Below are 16,710 nucleotides of genomic sequence, written 5' to 3'. Positions count from 1 at the left end.
GTGAGGAGGACTTATGTCATATTTTCTTTCAGTGTTCTAACAATTTTGCATAAGAACACACCTAAGCTTTATAAAGAGCTGATAAAAAGACTATTACTTCAAATTCAGAAAAATTATTGAACTGGGTAGGGGCTACATGTTGCTAGCAAGAATCTAATTATTTTTAACTATTCAGATTATGTGTAATTTCTATGTGTAAATTGACATTATTTTAATGAAAATTTATGATATTTCTATATTTCAAGGTCCGATCCTGTTATGCTGAAACTAATTTTTCTTGTTTGTCCATGAAATGTTCAATGTTAATAGTTATGGGTAGATCTCGGATTTGTATGTAATTACATACTCTATTCCTTTCTAGATACATACCTTGAACAGGAAAATGTCAAGGAATTATATAACTGACATGATTTTGCTTAAGTTTTAAGTTACATATTTTTATATATTTGCCAGAATATTACATATTTTACATATTTGCTAATTTGCTTTACATAAAACAACATATTTCGGTAATTTTGTACTATCTTGATCCTTTTAGTTATATTTTAGATCTCTGAATCATGATGAAAAAATTTGTAGCTCTTGTGATGTCATATTTTGTAATCAATGATGTGCAAAGTGTTTATGGTCACCTTAAATTAACTGGCAATCCGAAAGATAGGCTGAATATATATATATATATATATATATATATATATATATATATATATATATATATATATATATGTATATATATATATACTGGAACTATTATTTATCGAAAGATGCTGGAGTTTCCTCCCACCCTCTCTTTTCTGGATACATATTTTCTTTTCGCTTTTAGGTGCTGGCAATGTACCTAGAAACATTGCATCTGTGGAGAAGAAAGCTACTTTCTTTCCTGTACGTAGAGAGTTACACAATATGTTCCCTTGTACAAAAAGTATAAGATACGTATTTTCATCGATTGTACTTTCTGTAGATGCTTTTTTTTTTTTAAAAAAAAAAATTGTTTCAAAAGTTACAAAGAACTCTCCTACATATTTACATGGTCTACAATAATTTGCGATGTGAAAAGTAGTTATAACTCGACAAAATTTGTTTCTTAAATATGTACATACTGTTGTGTTTTTTGAATTTATAAATTTGATACGAATTTTAATTTGAACAACTTATGTCCTTAACATGGGGGAAACAGGTGTTGATGTAATCCCAGGAATAAAAAAATACTAATATATTTCAATTTCTATTTCAGTTACTCATAGAAGATTTGTAAATTGCACACGTTTCTCCAGAAATTTAATTATGTTATAATTTCCACTGTCCGTATTCTGTACATCATTCTTGCATTTCTGAATCATTTCGTTGTGCACCAATACATACACAAAGAGAAGGCTAGATTGAAATAATAATGTATGAAAAAGGATTGATTAAACAATGAGTTGAATGTATTTTGCAGATGTGAAAGTATTTATTGAAGTTCATTTGTTGATCTGGTAATCATGGAAATCTGTAAATCCAGTGAGTAATGATGAAGATGATGGTGAAATTGTGAAAATAGTGCATAATTTTAGCCATTTTTACATGACTGTTCTTTGATGAAATATTAAAAATATAAGAAACCTGCTTTTTAACATACAATAGCTGCAAGCACGTGGTCAGGTTCACTAAAGAACAATGTACATAATAATAAATGTAGACTCATGGTTGTTACTTACAAAATAAAATTGTTCTTATGTTTTTCAGTTGTGGTTTAATTTTCTCAACAACATACCAATTTCCATTTGGTACCAGTGTTTTCAGCCAAAGCAAAATAGTACATGCTAAGAAACATTTCTTTGTTAACGTGATGATGAAATGTAATATATTTTTTCTAAAACTATTAATATTTTTGTGCCATTAATGGTGCTACGAACTGGTTCAAGTAAAGATTAAATAGAGTTCATACTTTTCATTTAGTAATTCGCTTAAGTATTTTGTAAGTATGATAGCTTATTGTATGAATCAAAAACTAAGCATTACATGTTTATGTTAAGTTTTTTCTTGTAAAACTTCGTCTTTATGTCTTTAAATGAATATTGTGTAAAATATCAAATGAAATAATTTACTAAATAGTTTACACATCTTGACAGCTTAGTTTATAAGGAACACGAAATTCAGGTATATAAAAATTTAAATTTCAAAGGAAATCTTAAACGTCAACATAATAAATAGATTTATTGATCTCTGATCTGAGTGCATATATCAGTAGGACTAGAAACTTCAATAGTGTACAACACCTCATTGAAAAATGCGGAAACACATTACACATAGAAAACTAGAAGCATCAAATCAATTTGATGAGCTAATGTGTGCTTTTTAGCCTTTGCCAAGAATCGGGTATATAATTCGATGCATAACATTTGTAAAGATAAAATGCATCATTGTATGATGCAAGTTAGTATTGATTTCTATATCGAACTGTAGTTTAATGCATCAAGTGAAGCGTTTTTTTATGTACCTCCTGCACATTTCTCGATGATGCATTTAAACATTTGGTCTGAGCTACAGACTTCGTGCATTTTTTTTGTTTCATTTTATACATTTACTTTTCTGTATGTACACTGGTAATCTGACCTTTTTAAGAACAATTGATCTTACAGAGCACGAAAGATGAAAAGCTATTTAGAGTTACGTGATTAATACAATCATGAAGTATGTTTAAAATGTATGGCAGAATCAAGTCATAATGCATGAATTTGGATACTATACTTCAATGAGACAACTGGAATAGATAACATGTTGCTGTACATTGTTTGAGGGTCTACAGTTGTGAAAAATAGTTGGTATGAAGTGCCAGTACCTGTTTCAACATTCAAAGTAGCGACACAAATCAAGAAAAAGGTTGTAAATGCAATGATATAATGAAGTAATGTATTTTTACATATTCAATCATCCAGCATCTTTACTGCAAAAAAAATGTAATAATAAATATAATTACACGCTAGAAAAATGTGTGTTAAAATCAATTTACAAGTGAATAAGATGTCATTCCACTCATGCAGCACGAATGGCAATACACAGTTATACATAGAGCAATAAAGTAAGTAATAAATAATAACGGAGATATAAAAGTACATATAAGCATGTACAACGGGAGGCTGTATCATGAATTTTTAATCTAGAAGGTCGCCCGATAACCATAAGGTCATAAACTATTGCCACCACAGACATGAGAGATTTATGGGGTGAAATCCTCTGAAAGAAGAATTCCTTAATGAAACTGATAGTTGTACAAAGTTGGTTCATGGCCAGGGATAGGTTTCAGTGATAATTGTACTTTGACTTCACTTCTAAGCTATCTATATTTCAAGGCAGAGCAGACAAAATGTTTAAATTTTAATTACAATTTAGATTACGTACACAGACACACACACACACACATTATTATTATTCCAGCCAGCTAGGAGGTTAATTACGTTAATTGGACAACTTTCGATCTCGTCACCGAAGATCTTGGAATCAAATCTCGACGTGGGCACGTGATCATCATATTATTATTATCACTCATCCTCATCTTTGCAATTAGCCAAAAGTGGCATTTATAAAAGATAAAACAGAAACTAAATAATGGAAATACAAACAATTTTTCAAAGATTAAAAACCGGTGGCGCAGGAACGTTTCTGAATTTGGAGTGACACGGTATGTATAGCCTATGACATTCCACATCACAACAGCAGCACACAGACCTTATATATTTTTAAAAAAGTAAAATTTACAGAACTTTGTGCGTCCAAGTAAGAAACACTACTCCAGAGAAAAAAATTGACTTTTTAAATATTTCTCTAAATATTTTCCGTATTTTCAACTTTTTTTGGAATAGATTTTGAAATCTTGATACAATTTGGAAGAGATAAAATTGGACGCCTTGTTTTATACTTTTTTCAACTTTAATGGAACGAAAGGTCAGACACCTCTCCCCATCTTTCCCCTTTATACAATTACGGAGGAGGCTAGATTTAGGCATTTAGGAATAATTGTCTAAGATGGTTCACATTAATAACGGTGGACAATTGGTGCCTGGTACAAAAAGTGCCCAGTAATTGAATTATAGGTGATTATCAATGTGGATTTAAACGTAACAGATCAACTACAGATCAAATTTTTCACATCAGACAGACACTTGAGAAAAAGTGGGAATATAATCAAAATGTCCATCAGCTATTCATTGATTTCAAAAAAGCATATGATTCGGTCAAAAGAGATAATTATATAATATATTAGTAGAGTTTGGAATACCTAAGAAGCTTGTTAGTATGATAAAAGTATGCACCAGTGAAACAGAAAGTAAAATTCGTGTTGGTATTAATGTGTCTGACAAATTTACAATTCATGATGGGTTATAACAAGGAGATGCATTATCTCCATTGCTCTTTAATTTTGCTCAGAATATGCTGTTAGGAAGGTAAAAGAAACTAAAGAAGGACTGAAATTAAACGGTGTGACTCAGTTGTTATCATATGCAGATGATGTAGACTTATTAGGGGATGATATAAATACAATTAAGAATAATGCTAAAATATTTTTCAAAGCAGCTAAAGAGATGGTTTGGAAGTTAGCAAAGAGAAAACTAAATATATGCTTACAGGCCGAAACCAAGTGTTAGGTAATAATAAAAATCTAATTATTGATAACAACTCATTTGAACCAGTGATTTGGTGTTTTAAGTCCACTTTATGCACAGTAAGGATTTGAACCAGTTTCCAAATTCAAATACTTAGGAGTAATATTAACAAATGAAAATTATATTAAAGAGGAAATAAAAAGTAGGCTTAATTCAGGAAATGCATGTTACTTCTCTCTTCATAAACTTTTATCTTCTCGTTTAATATCTAAGAAACTAAAATTTAAAATATACAAAACAGTAATTTTGCCTGTAGTACTATATGGGTGTGAAACTTGGTCCCTTACATTGAAAGAGGAACATAAATTGAGAGTATTTGAAAATAAGATCCTTAGGAAAATATTTGGGCCTAAAAGGGATGAGGAGACAGGTGAGTAAAGAAGATTACATAATTTAGAAATACATAATTTGTATTCATGTCCAGATATTATTAGAATGATTAAATCAAGAAGACTTAGGTGGGCAGGCCATGTGGCACGAATGGGAGAGGAAAGAGGAGTTTACAGGATTCTTGTTGGGAAACCTGATGGTAAGAGACCAGTAGGAAGGTCAAGACGAAGATGGAGGGACAATGCTGAGATAGACCTAAAGGAAATCGGTAGGGATGGAAAAGAGTATATAGATCTTGCTCAGGATAGGGACAGATGGAAGGCCTGTGTTGCTGCAGCCATGAACCTTCGGGTTTAAGAAGGCTAGAGAGTTAGTTAGTTAGTTAGTAATTGAAGATATACTCTAGGGAGGTTTCTACAAACTATGCCAGTCACATCTAAGAAGTGGTTCTCTTATAAACTTGTGTTTGAAAGGGCGAATAAGCAATTGCTCATGAACACCAAATACGGTAGTTCTAACTAAATTTATGATTAATAAAATACTAAGCTCAACCTATTATTTCAAGACATCAGCTCAAAGCTAGACTTTCCTTCCAGACCGAGAACGATACAGACTCTCCCTAGTAGCATGTCCAAGGAAGGGTGCGGTGGGGGACATACCCCCCCCCCTTTGGCACAGTGTTTGTAAGAAAAGATAACGTCAAAAACAAGAGAAGGTGGCAAACTGAAGAATGAATACTGAGGCAGAGTATGTGTAAATTACCTCAAAGAATCTTGTTTGATAGGCCAGTGACGTAAAGAAATGTCCCAGAGATGGTGTTGGAAAATTACAATTCAGTTGACATCAAAAATGAGGCTACACTTGATCTTTCTTTGCACTACATTCATCTTGTTTATTATTCAATAATAGTTACATTAACTATTAGTTAAAGATCTAAGTATGGCATTGTATTGTCTGCTCGGTTTCATGTGGTTTTTGCTTGTAATTTACAGAAAGAAATAAAATACGATTCTCCATATTTGCCACCTTTGAAATGCTTAATTAACCTCCATAGCTTAATGTTGAAATTTGGCTGACTATTTGAAGAGAAAAAAAAAAACCTGCCTCCGTGTTGGTGCGGTTATCACATCGCGCTACGGCGCCAGAGTTCCCGGTTAGAATCCCGGTCTGGGCGTGCATGCTCTTTGTGAGTGTCCCTTCATCAATTACATCTTATCATCACTCATCAATCATCTTTGGTATTAGCCAAGAGTGGCAGAAAAGCGAAGTAACATGAACCAAATGAATCAGCTGAAACAAAAAAAATGCATAAAGTCTGTATAGCTGAGAGCGAATGTTTAGAAATATGCAGGAAAGTGCATCAAAAATGCATCAAAGTGCAGCTCGACAGGGAAGAAATACTCACTTGCATCATATGATACACTTTGGCTTTACATTTACAAAATAAAAATGCATCAAACTCTGTAAACGTCATTCTTGCCAAAGGCCAAAACCACACTTTAGTGCATCAATCGATGCCTTTTTGGTGTATCGAATAGACGTGATGCATTTAGTTTTCTGTGTGTTTTTTCTTTCGCAACCATACTCATTTTTACCCTCTTGACAGGGTTGCAGTGGAGGGTGTACGGTGGTATATACCGTATACCCTCTAGTTAACCTTACTCATTAGAGTATAGCCTACCTTTTGCTATACCTTCTACACACAGAAAACTAAATTCGTCATATTGACTGATGCACCAGAACGCATCGATTGATGCACTAAAGTGTATTTTATGACCTCTGTTAAGATTCTCATTTGATGCACTGTGGTGCGATTTTGTATGTCGTAAAAGAAACACCAAAGTGCATCATATGATGCAAGAAAGAATTATTATTGGAGTCAAAATATACCTTTGTCAATTGACACGTTTTGGGTTCTGTGTGTATAGCATATACACCTTCTGCAAATTTTGTGACTACAGTACCGCCTCTTGCGATTGGTCCGTTCCCCCGAATTGTCTTCCTGGTGAACAATGATAACAAAACAATGAAGACCCAGAAGGTCAAATAAAAAAAACCGGCCTATGGGTTACAGTGCGTTAAGCGGCGACCTTGAAGTGTAAACAAGAAAGAATCGCTGTTGACACTAAACCGACGCGGAAGGGGAGGGGGGATGAACGGAAGGAACTTGGAAAGAAAAGGAGTTTGGAAAAACATAAAATTTTTATGTCCGTACGCACACGGTGCTTCATGGTCAAGATATGGCTTCCAAGTCCTTGTCCGTTCTGAAGGATAGGGGTGCTTGTTGACCCCCGGTCTTCTGTGGCCTTCTTAATTTACGAATGTCGTTGCCTGTCTTTGGTTACAAAAGATGCAAAGCTTGTTTTCCGAAACGGTGTTTGCTGTCTGGTGTTTCGAAAATTTTCAGTGAGAGGGTGATTGCCAGTAATTGGTCTTCAACACACAGACAACTAAATGCATCATATCGATTGATGCACCACAATGCATCGATTGATGCACTAAAGTGTGTTTTATGGCATCTTCAAAGAATCAGATTCACATCTGATGCATTTGGGTGAATTTTTGTATGTCGTGAAAGAAACACCAAAGTGCATCATTTGATTCAAGTGAGGATTTATTTCAGTCGAGATGCACTTCGATGCTTCAGTTGATGTTCCTTGATGAACCTTCCTGCATCTTTTTTGGATGATGCACTCAAACGTTTGGCCTGAGCTACAGAGCTACAGAATATATCAAAGAAGATGCATTCTGGTGCATCAAAACGCATCAACTGATGTGAATCTGATTCTTTGAAGAAGCCATACAACACACGTTAGTGCATCATCAATCAATGCATTCTGGTGCATCAATCGATATGATGCATTTAGTTCTCTGAGTGTAAAAATGACTCGTTCTTGTTGTTGACACCTCTCGTTCATCTGTATAGAAATAGTTCTTCAAATTGAAGTTTGAATTTTTGACAGTTTACATTTCTCAACAGAATTGTGTTTTCCGAGTTTTCACCATTCTTCTACTCTCGTCTCATTTACACGTCTACAAGCAACACCGCCATTGTGTATAAAATACACAATGCAAGTATTTAGTAAGTTTTATAATCCCTCTATCATAAGACAAGAAGATGTAGTAAATAAGATCATAAAGGCTGATTTGCAAAACCATATATAGAGTTTATCGTAGAATATCAGCTTTAACGAATAAGACAAATAGCTTCCTATAATATAAACTAAAATGAAAAAACAATATTAGGTCCCAGAGTACATACTTAATAATAATTTGCCAAAGTTAAAAAAGAACAACAGTACATGCGGTTTTAAAAAAAATGAATACAAATTCATCACCAAATTTGTTCCGAGTGTCGCCATCTAGTTTTCATTTTTGAAGTTCTTATCGGTTGAAATTGTTTAATCGTTAATTCAAGCTTATATAATACAGTATTATTCTGAGGAAGTCTTGGAGAAGAAACCCAGCAGAAGCACGGCCAAAAACAAGAGACCGACAGCTGAAGTACGATAACGGTGTCACGGCGTTTGGCCAATGCCCAATGGATTTCACGCCCCGCTCACGGAACACGCATGCGCAGTGCGAGGGAACCGTGTCAGAAAACATCTGCATGTGCACGTATGTACTCGTAGCAGGGCGCGTGTGCGTGAGAACGCAGAAAAAACAATGCTTTTGTCGCACACACGATGCTCTTTTTTGTTGTTGGTGTTGCGGTTGGCGCTAGTAACAAAACCCAACACCAGATGTCGCTGCCTTTCACAGTTTCCATTGCCCCATTGTTCGATTGGAAAACAAAACGTTGTGGAATGTGTTTCAGGGGTGGAAAATGTCAGAGAACAATTTGGAAATTCTGATAACGTGAACAGCAGGTCCGCTTTTGCACGTGTTGTCCCTGAAAGAAGCATATCCGGGTTTTGAAAACAGTAGAATACTTCCACATACCGATTTGTACACGACCGGTACACTATTTCAAATTCAGCCGTGTGTATCCCCCTGAGGTGAAAAAAAAAAGTTGCAGCTCAGTTTATGGCACAGTATTGGGTTGATGGATTGCAATAATTGATTGGTTTGCTTTACTTTACTTCGTTTTTGTGCCACTTTCGGCTAATCGCGAAGATGTGGACGAGTGATTGTATGATTCAATTGATGAATGGACACTCACAAGCATCCATGCCCAGGCCGGGATTCGATCCCGGGACTCCTGGCGTCGTAGCGCGATGTGCTAACCATTCCGCCACGGAGGCCGGTCAAATGTAGGTTATTATTCTCCTTCAAATTTCAATAAGTAACATACAAAAAAACTCCTTTACTTCATGTAATATAGCCTCTCCAAATGTACAAATCCTAAACTGACCTTTGAACAAAATATGTTTTCTTACTGAGGTTAAAATCTCCAAAAAAAAATAGGAGCCACGTCAGAATATTTTCATAGGGGGCGGTCAAAGGAATGCCAAGACAGGGGCTTGCTTAACTTTAATTTTCTATTTCTTTTGCTTATAAGCGACGATGGAGATGAAAGAATTTTCATGCCCCCAGGTCGAGGTTCGAACCCAGAACCTGAGGAATCAACATCTCTCCTTCGCTCTTTCTGGCCCAAAACAGTTTTGTTTCAAATTAACACACGCTGCTATTAAAAAATGGTCTTATCAGTAACATACTTTCAACTGGGAAAGAAATTTACTCCCAAGAAACAATTACATTAGATTTAGTACAATTAGTCATTCCGACTAAATTATTTAGTTCAAAACGAACAAATCACCATACTAAGATGAAATTCGGTGAAATAAATTGATGGCGTTACCGACCCCTCCACCCATAGGCGTAACTTGGCGGGGGCAAGGGGGACCTTGCTACCCAATTTTTAGGTTACTAAATTTTTAAATTAAGGATGCTTTTCATTACCTCCTGGGAAGTGAGTAGCAAAGTATTGAAGAATATATTTTATGATTGCGCACATGTAAGTTATTTAGCAAAATAGTTCTGGACTTTTTACGGGATGGAAAACTTATCGATCCTGCCTTCCAAAGTCCCAAGTTTGATTCTGTCCCTGAAAGTTAAGTGCCAAGTTTGTTTCTACCTCCGAGAGTTAAGTCCCAAGTTAAATTATGCCCCCAAAACTTTAGTACTAAGTTTGTTTCTGCCCCCAAAAGTTAAGTCCCAAGTTTGTTTCTGCCCCCAAAAGTTAAGTTCCACGTTTGTTTCTGCCCCCGAGAGTTGAGTCCCAAGTTTGTTTCTGCCCCTGAAAGTTAAGTCGCAAGTTTGTTTCTGCCCCTGAAAGTTAAGTCGCAAGTTTGTTTCTGCCCCTGAAAGTTAAGTCGCAAGTTTGTTTCTGCCCCCAAAAGTTAAGTCCCATGTTTGTTTCTGCCCCCAAAATTAAGTCCCAAGTTTGTTTCTGCCCCCAAAAGTTAAGGCCCAAGTTAGATTCTGACCCCACTGCTTCCCCCAAATTATGTTCAAGTTTGATCCCCCAAGTTAAGTCCCAAGTTCGATTCTCCCCTCCAAAGTTAGGATACAAGTTACGCCCATGCCCCCCCCCCCCCCGACCCACACAAAATGTTTGACTTTCTATGATTGATTTGGTTCATTTTGCTTCACTTTTCTGCTACTTTTGGCTAATCGCGAAGACGAAGATTAATGATGATATGATGAAATTGATGAAACACCGCTCGCACACATGCAAAGACCGGGATTCGAACACCGAACCTCTGGAGTCGCAGCGCGATTGGCCTCACCACTCCGCCAAGGAGCTCGGCGGAAAATGGACATGTAAATCATTTCAAGTCCTCTATATGTATGTTGCCTAACTGTATGGCGATGGTAAAAGTTGCCATTGAAAGTTTGCTATTAAAATCAGCTTATCGCCTTAGAGTTAGGCACCACACATAACGCCTTGCGGGGGAACGAGTATTTCAGGATATAGGTGCCCCGTTTTTATTGCCACGACTGTACTTTAATGCACCAAATGATGTTTTCTTTAATAGATCTACCTGCATCTTTCTCGATGATGCACTTCAACATTTTGTCTGAGCTACATACTTTATGCTTTTTTCCCTTCCACTGATGCATTCACTTTCCTGTGTGTATCCCAACTGGCAAAACTTTGATTTAAGTACACTTTACAGTCAGAGAACTAAATGCATCATATTGATTGATGCACTAAAGTGTGTTTATGGCTTCTTCAAGAATCAGATTCACATTTGATGCATTTCGGTGCATTTTTGTATGTCGTGAAAGAAACACCAAAGTGCATCATTTGATTCAAGTGAGCATGCACCTTGATGCGTCTTGATGCACCAGAATGCATCTTATTTTATGATGCACTTACACGTTTCCTCCGAACTACATAAACTCTGTAGCTCAGACCAAACGTTCAGGTGCATCATCCAAAAAGATACAGGAAGGTGCATCAAGGAACAGCAACTGATGCATTGAAGTGCATTTCGACTGAAAGGAATTCTCACTTGAATGCATCAAATGTGAATCTGACTCTTTGAAGAAGCCATAAAACACACTTTAGTGCATTCTGGTGCATCAATCAATATGATGCATTTAGTTTTCTGTGTGTAGGTACCCCGTTATATCCGCCTAAGCACGCCGCTGGATAAAACGCTGACAGATTCTTTTCCGAGACACGCAAGAAAGATATAACAACAAGTGCCACTATTAGCAGCCATATTTCGGGCCATAACGCAGCCAATTTTAGGAAACAATAATGCCCCGCCATTTGCCCCTTGTAAACCCATGACAACTTCCCCAATCTGACATCGTGGGAGCATCTTGAGTCTCCTCAAGATGGCTTCTTCGGGAGAGACCTCCACCCCCTCCCGCCTTCGCCGCCATCAGTGAGACGTTGCAACAGCCATCTTCACATTACGACGTGTCAGATGCCATCAGAGGGTGTCATTAGTTCACGTAACGACCGTCCGTCCGTCTGTTGGCCTTTCCCTATCGCTTCTAGGGTGGGAAGGACGTAGATCCTCTTTCTTGGAGGAAAAAAAGGGGAGGGAAATGAAAAAAAAACGTAAGACCGCCATCATAAAAGTATTTTCCACTGATTTTTAAGGAGGATATCTTCCGATGGAGTTGCAACATTTCGGTATAGATGGAGCCAGCTTGAATTGGGAAATGACTTTTTACAGATTAATGCTTGTTTGAAAACACTTCAACAATCTAAGTCTGTGTTTCACCTGAAGTACAATAAAAAAAATCCTGAAAAGTGAATTCCAAGTCAAGGTTCACGAAGAATGCATCCTTAGAGAGAGACAAGGAAAATATACAGTATCATCTTAACGAATTAATACTTACAGCACTGATGAGTAATAAATTCTTCATTAACTTCACTTTACAACACACACAAATAACTTATTCATTTTGTTACCAAAATAACTCTTCTATTGCACTCAGCAAGCTGTGTAATGCATATAATGTAGAAATTGTCAACAGATGGCGCAGGACCAATGTATTCTATTATGTTTAATAAATTACACCAGGGCATCAAAATTTGATTAAGTGGCATTACAATTAATTACACATATTAACATATGTTATTCTCTGATACAAAACGCAGAAACGAAGTCATTCAATAAAAAGAATGGAAGTGACACGCCAAGACGATATTTCCCTCTAAACCATATTGTCCCACTTTCCCGCAATGCGTTGTTGGGTGTTTTAAATCAAAGAAACATTTACCCTTTCAGAGTGTTCCAAAATTCTAGATCCACAAAAATGGAACCAGTACTTGAAGGGAAGGTATTTTGGAAGTTAATAGCAATCCAAAATAATTACTTTGAAAGTGGCCAAAGTTTTTAACCAGCGCTTCGGTTAAACAGCAAAGAAACTGTAATTTAGGGACATCAAGTAGGTAATGAAATATTATTTATCGAAATTATCACGATCTTCGACGTGGTAGCTTTATAAAACTTATCTGTGTTACAGTTACTTAGCTGAAAATATTTCTCAGCTATATTTTACGCAGTAACTACAATGTTTCATACAAGTAAACTGATTTTCTGGCAAAACTTTTTTCTATGAGTCAGTCTATTGCAAGTGTAGAAACTCGTCCAGGATGATTTTTGCAACATTATATAGCCAGGCTACTCATTAATAAATACAGTAACTAGAATGCACTTAATTTGAATAGGCTGGACTCGGAGAAAGTTTTCTCAGAATTTTAATAAAGAAACTTTACGTAGTTATTTTTATTGCCTTCAAAGCGGAAGCATAATTTAGTTACTTGAAAAATAGTGCTCGAGTTAAAGTTACTCATTTTGAAAAATAACTCCGATACAGTTTCCGTCACTCGAGAAAGTAACTCTTTCAAAGGCTACTGCAGTGCCAATGGAGAATTCATCTAAATTCCCAATTTTCAAGTAGTCAAATTTATGTAACTGTTTCCAACGATTATTAAAAAGTTATCACATTATTGAAACATTTGCTTCATGAATTCAGACTAACAAGTTGTGAAATTAAATTTATTTCTATGATAAACTCGAACAAAGTACGATGAACATAACGCAGGTTTAATATTTCATACCAAATGTGTCTATGGGGTGAACGTGATTAAATAAATGACTGGTAAGAAAATACTGTGACCATTCACACAGAAAGGAAAATGCATAATGTATTATTTTTTTTCACTTCATATGTATCAATCATACAACCATGCTTTTAATTGCTGATGCAATGTTCGAAACTTGTGATCCGATGCATTTTTAATACATCAACAGAAAATAAGAGTTAAAATTAATCTATTGAAATACTCGGATGCTTCTCTGTACTTGAATCGAAATTTAATGCATTTTATTGTGCTTATGCATCTCATTGCATCATTAGTTCATACGGCTGGTTTACTTTTCAAGCATTTTCTCTCAAACTTATTAATACTTATTAATGTTATCTTTTGTTAATTTATTTCTCAAGATCGAAAAAAATTCGCTAAAACGGCGTGTTAAAAATTATCAACATTTCATAAATTTAAACATCAGCATGGATGTTATATTTTAAGAATTATAAATGACCTTTTGTTTGAAAGTGTCTTCATTTGAACTAGTCGATAGTAATAAATAATATTTATAAATATCCGATGCACTTAGAAGTTAAATTGAGACTACAAGCTTTATGCATTAATTAATTTGTTTACTTTTCTGCGTGTAGATATAATATCAACGCGAACACCTACAAACAAAACAAAAATCCAGCATAATTATAACTTTTCCAAATTTCAAGGCTAAACTTTTTTATGGTATAAAAAGTTCCCTGTCCTTACTTTTGAGGTAGTTTTTCAAAAATATTTTAAGAGCTTTATCTTTTTCAGATCTGAATCACTGAAAGTCAATTTTATATACTTTGAAAGTTAAGCTGCACATGGTATAATACAATCTGTGCTTACAAAATTCTCACAAGCGATTAAAAATGCATATGTTGGAAATTTGCTTTTAAATACACTTTTCTGCTCCCCACAAAATAGACAATAGCGAGGCTGGAGAGTTCAATGAAAGAAATAAACTTGAAGCACTTATGTTTGTTGACGATTCGTTTAATCTGTTTGGAACTTATTTTTAGCAGAAGTAATTTATATAATTGAGGAACAATTTCACGTTTACTAAACATATTAGTTCTTTAAATTATTAGTTCTTCGATCGGCGCGCCACCTGTTATCAGGAATAGGCTCCAAAATATTCAACTGTAATAACCTGTAAGAATACCAATACAAAATTGCACATTGAAACAAAAGAACGGTCTGTACACAGGTAAACAGCATCATAAAAGAAACGAAGAACTGAATTTCAACCAAATGAAAATGAGTACTTACCGTATGTTGAATGTAAGAAGTGGTGGTGTCAAATTTTCTCGTTCCGTCTACTCCATCGTCTTTGTTGAGCCTAAAATAATACAGGGAGTAAAAATTAATAAGTTGATAATGACATAACCTCAGGAATATATTGTTCATTTCAAAAAACAACAACACTTAACCCAAAACGTGTTAATTGACAATGATCCAAATAACACATTTACGTGCATAAAGTGCAAATTATGCACTTTTTGGTGTGTCGAAATACGCCCAGAAATGCATAAAATGAGACTGTTATGAGCTGGTGTTCCGTGTGATGCACTAAAATGCATCAATTGGGAAGATCAGACAAGATCATTTCAAATATAACAAAATTACACTCTTAATGCATTTAATTCCTTTGTTTGTCCATCACAGGACCTAAGTCCCATTTATGCTGAACGTATTGTACACAAAGATAATGTTAATAATATACACAAATATTAACAATAATGTTAATGTTAATACATAAAATAATGTTAAAATGTATGATAGTGTGACAACATATCAGTTAAAACTCCTTTACAGACAAATCCGATAAAATATAATGTTTTACAGAATTTTGCATCTAATAACATTACATGAATGGAAAAATATGTCCAAATCATGCACTAAGAATAACCCATCAATTGACACATCTCAAATGTCAGCCTGGAACTGGTTGAATTATTCCCCACGGTCCCACCTGCCGACAGTCGATAGGTTGGCCCTGGCCCTCAAGGGCTGTTGCGCCACGTGTAAAACTTCTGCCTAGAATACCTCGAAATTTCCAGCGGACCGAAAATTCCCTCCCTTAAATATGTTTGATGAAGCTGTAATTCTCTTCGAAAAATCTGGTATAATGCGCCTCTGGGCCGATCGGCGAAAGGGTATTTGGTGAAACGGGAAGACACATTGATGTTTGAGATCGTCGAGTAACACGACTCTATATCTAGGCATGGACGTTACATAGTTTCGACTGCCAGCCTATAGATATGACATGTGTGTATGGTGTACTATTATCAATTTAAACCCTCGGAATACCAAAGGGGTACATTTTGTACCCCACGCATATATTTGTGGCTGTATTTTCTCTTGTTTTTAGTTACGAAAATGGGATTTTATTGTAGCTGAATTTTTTGGTTTAATGTAAATGACAAGTAGTAAAAGGTGACCTTTCTCGAAATATTTGTTAGAGTAAAAGTTCTTTTTGTGTCTGGGGTCCAAAATGTACCCCATTGGTATTCTAATAATGAAAGTAAATGCAGTGTTTTGGGCATTAGAAAAGTTGTGTGTCAACTACATTTTCATTTATTCTTGGATTACGTGCTTCTTCATGTTTGTTTCTATTGTATCATTCAAAATCATTAATCATTCAAAATCATGAAAGCTACGTATAGAACATGAATATAAATGACTGTGTTTATTACATATTATTTATACTTGTAACTTGGGAAATACATTATAAAAATACTCTCTGTATGTTATTTGAAAAACCCTCATTTTAAACGCGAAACAAATAAATAAAATCATGGGGGCTAAAATGTACCCCATTGGTATTGCGTGGGTTTTGTCTTGCTTGGTATTTCGAGGGTTAATCAAATCTTTACTAATTTTCGTCACCACGATTCGTCTAAAGACACAGAAAATCCTCCAAAATAATAAAGAATACAATTTTTGCCTGGAATTTAGCGGTATTGGTCCCTTATTCGTCATTAACATCAATTTCAATTGAGCATTAACAATTGTCTCTCTATACTTTTTGTCAATTTTCGATGGAGCACCTTGATTTCGTTTCATTTCTGTTATGTATAGCGTCGCTTCTCTGCCAGTGTTGGCTAATCGCGACGAAGGATGTGTGATGATATTATGAAATTGACGAAGAGATGCTCACAAAGAACACACATGCCCACTCTCAGAGAACTAAAG

At 35.4% G+C, this 16,710-nt stretch overlaps 1 protein-coding gene and 1 long non-coding RNA gene across 2 annotated transcripts in view; both read right to left on the bottom strand.

Annotated features, from left to right (window-relative positions):
• Positions 1–14,801, bottom strand: part of Abd-B (Homeobox protein abdominal B) — a 328,595-nt gene extending 313,794 nt beyond the window's left edge. The window contains exon 1 of the mRNA XM_083110535.1: positions 14,785–14,801. The gene's annotated coding sequence lies outside the window, so the exon portion shown is untranslated. The remainder of the gene's footprint in view (positions 1–14,784) is intronic.
• A 27-nt stretch (positions 14,802–14,828) lies between these two features.
• Positions 14,829–16,710, bottom strand: part of LOC145978095 (uncharacterized) — a 58,255-nt gene continuing 56,373 nt past the window's right edge. Inside the window, exon 3 of the long non-coding RNA XR_014440656.1 lies at positions 14,829–14,854. This is a non-coding gene — a long non-coding RNA (uncharacterized LOC145978095). The remainder of the gene's footprint in view (positions 14,855–16,710) is intronic.

The sequence above is a fragment of the Lepisma saccharinum genome, chromosome 24, assembly GCF_977018435.1.
Source record: "Lepisma saccharinum chromosome 24, izLepSacc3.1, whole genome shotgun sequence".
NCBI classification, from domain to species: domain Eukaryota; kingdom Metazoa; phylum Arthropoda; class Insecta; order Zygentoma; family Lepismatidae; genus Lepisma; species Lepisma saccharinum.
Note: the sequence above shows the minus strand (reverse complement) of the source record. Positions and strands in the feature narration are given on the sequence as shown.